Source organism: Amblyomma mixtum, chromosome 10 (genome assembly GCF_055824585.1).
Source record: "Amblyomma mixtum isolate Tamu chromosome 10, ASM5582458v1, whole genome shotgun sequence".
Classification (NCBI taxonomy): Eukaryota; Metazoa; Arthropoda; class Arachnida; order Ixodida; family Ixodidae; genus Amblyomma; species Amblyomma mixtum.
The window spans coordinates 171933842-171939679 of NC_143021.1; the positions used below are offsets into that span (position 1 = coordinate 171933842).

General features: G+C 49.2%; 1 long non-coding RNA gene across 1 annotated transcript; it reads left to right on the forward strand.

Annotated features, from left to right (window-relative positions):
* Positions 1-212: 212 nt before the first annotated feature.
* On the forward strand, positions 213-2281 carry LOC149327735 (uncharacterized). The gene is made up of 2 exons (XR_016286106.1): positions 213-355; positions 2141-2281. It is a non-coding gene; the product is annotated as an uncharacterized LOC149327735 (long non-coding RNA).
* Positions 2282-5838: the final 3557 nt, after the last annotated feature.

Consider the following 5838-nt stretch of genomic DNA (forward strand, 5'->3'; position numbering starts at 1 on the left):
ACTACGTACAGTTACTACCTAGGTAGTCATATATGTGACAGTCGTTACTACCCCAAAATGTAGTAACCTCAACCACCTTTTTTTTTAGAGTGCAGGAAATGACGCGCAATCCTCCTCCTCCACTAGATAATCTTCCAACTCCAGGATGGCGCCACCAGTCTCTAAACGCGCGCGCGCGCGCGGGCGGGTAGCCGGCGCGGCGGGACCCATCCGAGTGGCAGACAACGGAGCATCGTGTGGGCTGTTTTGTGCGCGTGAAAGCGTGCGGCGTATTTGTTCGTGCGGGCAGACCGCAATTTTTTTCGTCTCCCTTGCCCTTCGACGCAGAACTCCTCCTGTTTATGACGGCGGCAAGGTGAGAAATGTTTATTTGTGGAAGTACGCTGTATTGCATGCAATTTAGGCGGCCGCGCCGGCCGCCGTTGCCTGTCTGCAGTTCGTGAAGCGGCGCGCTCGCTCTGTGGCCAGCCGGCTGTTGTTCACGGCATTCTTGCAGTTTGTGACAGCGTCAAGGAAGGAATGTTTTGTTTTTGCAAAAGTACGCTACATTTCAAGCACTTTATGCAAAATTACGCTGCATTTCGAGCACTCTAGCTTAGTACGCCGGCGCAGTTGTGAAGGGCGCGCGCACGCTGTGTCATGCTACGCCGTGGCGGGAGCGGCGGGAGGAATGATGCTGCATGATGCAGCCTCGCCGGTCGGTGCGTAGAAACAAAAAAAAAACCTGCCCACGGCCTGTGGCCCGACGCGCTGTGCCTAGCGGTTAGTTTTGCTTGGTTTCGCGCTTTCTCGGGACGTCACGTTTTTGTATGGCCCCCGACAATATGTAACTTCTTATGGGTGACATTTGTCGGTGTAAGGTTAAAATGTACTTTTTTGAAAGTGGGCGAGCGGCGAAGACGACCGTTCCCGCGCAGCAAGTACGGGACCGTAGTTTTCAAGACTGGTGGAAAAAAAAGATGACGCACGAAAAGCTCGAAAACCTTACTCTTGTAGTACGTATGTTTGTATGTAGTACAGGTGCAGCCAAAAGTAAATGGAAGGCGCGACAGCGTGGCAAACCATGTCGCAGCGCTTTCTAACGCCGGCTCCGGAAACTGATTAGCTCGGTCGCCAGGAAGGCGCGCGCGCTATCAGCAGCCCCTTGTCTCGAGCGTACGGCCATCGCTTTCGGCGGCTCGAACGGATGCTTGTTGCTTTTCAAATGTGACACCACGGATTTCACGGGCGCTGCCTGCCGCTAAATGCGTCGTCATCACTAAGCAATCAAAACATGCCGATGATAGCGGCGTCCGCTCGCCGCTGAGTATTTTCAGCTGCTGAGTATTTTCAAACGGCGCAAATCGCTCTTCAAACTAATCGCAGGCAGCGCCCGTGAAATCCGTGGTGTCACATTTGAAAAGCAACAAGCATCCGTTCGAGCCACCGAAAGTGATGGCCGTACGCTCGAGACAAGGGTCTGCTGATAGCGCGCGCGGCTTCCTGGCGACCGAGCTAAGCAGTTTCCAGAGCCGGCGTTAGAAAGCGCTGCGACATGGTTTGCCACGCTGTCGCGCCTTCCATTAACTTTTGACTGCACCTGTACATACGTGTGAAAGAGTCCGTTATCTGCGCTCGTGGAAACGCACATTTCGCCCGTGCATTGACAACACAGGGATGCGCTTTTGAAAACCGGCAAAAAAAGGCAACGCGTCGGGCTTTCTAAACTCTTAAGAGCTTGAAAACCAAGAACTGTTGCGCCGATAGTTTAATTTTTCTATGCTTCTTAAAACATACGTTGCACCCGTGTATTTCTCAGTGCTCCTAACACATTGTGTACTTCTGGTTCGTAGTCCGTGTTGTGGCCGTCTTTGTACGAAATATTCTCGAACAAACCGCGTACTCTGCTGTCCACCTAGGTTTTAGAAGGTCGACAATAACGTCGGGGAATGTAGAAATGCTTGCAAAAAGCTGATTGGTATCTGCCGTGTAGTACGGTATGTGTATTGTACTTTGCGCAACGACGTTCAGCACGCGAGTTTCGCAAAAACATGTTTACTCCGCTCGTAATTTCGTTCCCTCGCCGCTTTCGCACCTTTTCACTGTTTACAGAGTAACAATATAAGGTGACTGAGAATGACCATACTTGCGAATTTTTCAGGTGATGCCACCCGTCGGCAACACCTGCTGTGTGCCGTGGTGCCGCAACAGGATCACCTTGAGCAGGAGGCCAGGAACCATCTTCCGCATCCCACGGCTTTGTTTATGTTGCACAAAATAAATGTTCTCATTTCACTCAAAACCTGGTGTCTTTTGTGGAGTGCTAATATTTGGCAAAGGCTGTGATGCAGCTGCGTTCATGGCTGGTCAAAAGCACTCGAAATCTATTTAATTATAAGCTGCCAACGGCGCAGCGGGGCGCGGCGTATGCTAACATTCAAACCGGGCGCCCCTGAAACCGGAACCGGAAGTCGTCCCAGGCAGCGAGGCGCAGCGCATGCAGCCATTCAAACTGCGCGCGTTGAAACCGAAACCGGATGTTATGAGACTCCGCCCGCTTGGTGCGCTGCAGTCAAATGGGCCGCTGGGCCCTATGGGAGTGTCCGCTCTTTACCAATATCTTTCTCTATGACAAGACTCCGAATTATAGGGATGTCCTTGGGCGGCTCATCGCAGAAGGAGATGCTAAAGCAAATGGAGTGGCTGGGACTTCAGTGGGCAGAATCATACGTGCCTACTGGGACGAAAGCCGGATAGAAGATGCTCCTCGCTACCTCATCAGGAATACAAAAGAAGATTTGCAGATTGTTGCCTGAGCTAGTTATAACCCTTTCATAACGATAATGACCCATGTTCTCCATTCATAATGATAATGACCCATGTTCTCCGGCTTATCGCATGATTGGGCGTGTTCGGCATATCTTTCAGTTTTATTTCGTCGCTTGGTTGCTACAACGCTGTTCTTCGCAGCGTAAAATGCGAGCAAAACCGTTGGCCTATTCACGCTGCCTGCTCGTCGAAACGCGATAATAAGGGGTGACGTCATTAAGAAGGAACAACTTAGCAGACGACGGCCCCAGCCGAGCGTGCTTTGTGAGCATGCGCTTAGCCTCATCCTGTTTCCGCCGCCGCGGTGGCTCAGCGGTTACGGTGCTCGGCTGCTGTTCCGAAAGACGCGGGCTCGATCCCAGCCGCGGCGGCTAGAATTTCTTTGGAGGAGAAATTCTAGAGGCCCGTGTACTGTGCGATGTCAGTGCACGTTAAAGAACCCCAGGTGGTCCAAATTTCCGGAGCCCTCCACTACGGCGTCTCTCATAGCCTTAGTCGCTTTGGGACGTTAAACCCCATAAACCAAACCATCATCCTATTTCCAACTTCGCTCCGTCATACGGCGCTGACGAACAGAAAAGTCGCCGCTCGCGCACGCCAGCTAAAGATTTGGGCGCCTGTACTTAGCCGTGTCCCCTCCATTCATCCGCAAGCTCGCTTATGAAACATTCATTCGTACTAAACTTGAATATGCCTCACCCATCTGGAATCCGCACCAGTCATACCTAATTGAAGCATTAGAATCAGTACAAATCGTGCAGCCCGATTTATTCATGTTGCGATCGCAGAACCAGTGTTTCTGGCATAAAATCATCGCTTGACAAACCGCCACTGTCTTCTTGCCGTAAAATTTTCCAACTCTGCCTTTTCCACAAGTTATACTACAGTTTTCCTCAATTGCACTGCACACTTCTACTTCCTCCCAATGGAACATCTCGTCGTCTTTTTAACAGTCCGAGCCTACAGCGTTTACATGGTTCCACCAATGTCTTTCAAAAATCCTTCCTGCCATCCGCCATTGAACAGTGGAATGAGCTGCCTGAGGCAGTTGTAACTGAGCGCGATGCAAATAAATTCAAAACCCTGCTTTTATCTCACCTTTTTCGTTAGCACACTTACAGTGTAATGCCCGACACTTTTCAGTACCACCTCTGCATATGTTACATTTTTGAACCCTTGTCTGCTAATCAGTGTTCCCGTTTTCTTCCTGTATATATAGCGTGATGGCCACAGTGTAACCTGTGGTTGTTCCCTTTTTCATTTTTCAATGCTCTCTTAACAATTGTTTTGCCTTCTTCCCTGTTATAATTCAAATGTTCCTATTGTTTGTGATTTCGTATTTTTGCTCCCCCCTTATGTAATGCCCCACCTAGGTGTCCTTAAGGGAAAATAAATGATGATGATGATGATGATGAAGTTCCTTTGAACTTTTTAGCATTAGAGAGAACATTTGATTTTTCTTTGTAGGAGGCAAAGTTGACGATGATCGGCCGTTTCTTCATTTCGTCATAGCGACCTATACGGTGCGCTCTTTCCACTGACTGCAAGTGAATGCCTACATTATCTTTACAAATATTTTTGAGCAATTGTTCAGACTGCTCCCACGTTTCTGATTCGCTATCCTCGACGCCATGAAAAACTCGGTTATTTCTGCGGCTTCTGTTTTCCCAGTCAACACACCTGTCGTGCAGTTCCTTAACCGTTCTGGTTGTGTTCCTAATGGTGCCGTCTTGTTCATTTACTGTATCATTGAGCACTGCAATGTGTCCTTCTGTCTCGAGTAGTTTGGAATTAATTTCCGCCATCATTGCTTCATGCCTTACTGTCGATGGCCTCTAATTCGCTTAAAATTGCAGTTTGGCCTTCTTGTAAGCTTTGAAGTAATTCGCGCTCAACGGTATTCAAGGGACCAGGGTTCAATTCAACATCGCCCGAAAGCAGTGATAAGAGAGCAAGGTACAAAACCCTATGAGCAAAAAAACGGAAACGTTTGTTACACAGCTCACTCGACACCTGCCTTCGACACAGAGGCACAGCACTTGTGGGATACGGAGCCGGCAGGGCACACAGCAATCTACGAACCAGAATTGGATAATTATGACTAACCTGCACCAACAGAAGAGGCGTAGAGAGAGAAGTTTATTTTGATCTATGAAAACAATAAAATACGAAACAAAACTTCTGAACTCAATGGTTTGAACATTCGAGCGCATGCGCAGTGCCGCAGCACTGAGCACGTCAGTAGGGCAGTAATGCGGCCGACACTCGACCGCCGCGCAGGGCGATGAAGTACGTCGACCACTTGCGCAAAAACAGCCTCGCTCATTGGCAGTGCGTCCACGCATGCTTGGTCAAAGAGGCGCGTGCGGAGGCGCTGCAACATCGGAAACATCGCTCTTTGCGGACGGCCATCTATTGTCATGGTTTCATTCCATAGTTCTTCTTGCTGTTACAGTGCACTGTTATGTTTTATGTGCTTTCACGATCCTCTGATTACGTCGTGAGCTGGTGTTTTCCTTTTTCCTATTCAAAGGAATAAAACTTCAGTTGGTAGATTGCGCTTAACCTCAGCGTTTGTCCAGTTTCTTTGTCCGTGTACAACTAAGCAGCGCAGCATTTATAATAAGGAAGCCACTCCGCGCTGCCGCCACAGAAGAGGCGCAAGTTGCATGTCGGCAAGCGTGCCGGCTCCAAATCCAAATTGGCTCCAAATTGGCGTGCCGGCGCCAATAAAAAGAAGCGTTTATACCGCCTAGCTAAAACCTCAAAACTATCAGAGCGATGGCAAGCCTATCGCACCGCGAATGCTAGTTACAGTCACGCTTTACGGGAATCCAAACGCTATTTCTTTCAACACACCCTCCCCAATCTGCTACGTTCTAATCCTCGACAGTTCTGGCGAACAGTAAAAGGCCCTGAAAGCGATAGGATGATTATTAACTCCAGCGATGGTCTACCGTTAACAGATGAACGATGTGCCTCTACATTCAACGATTTTTTTGCAGCATCGTTCTCTAGTCATGCAGACGT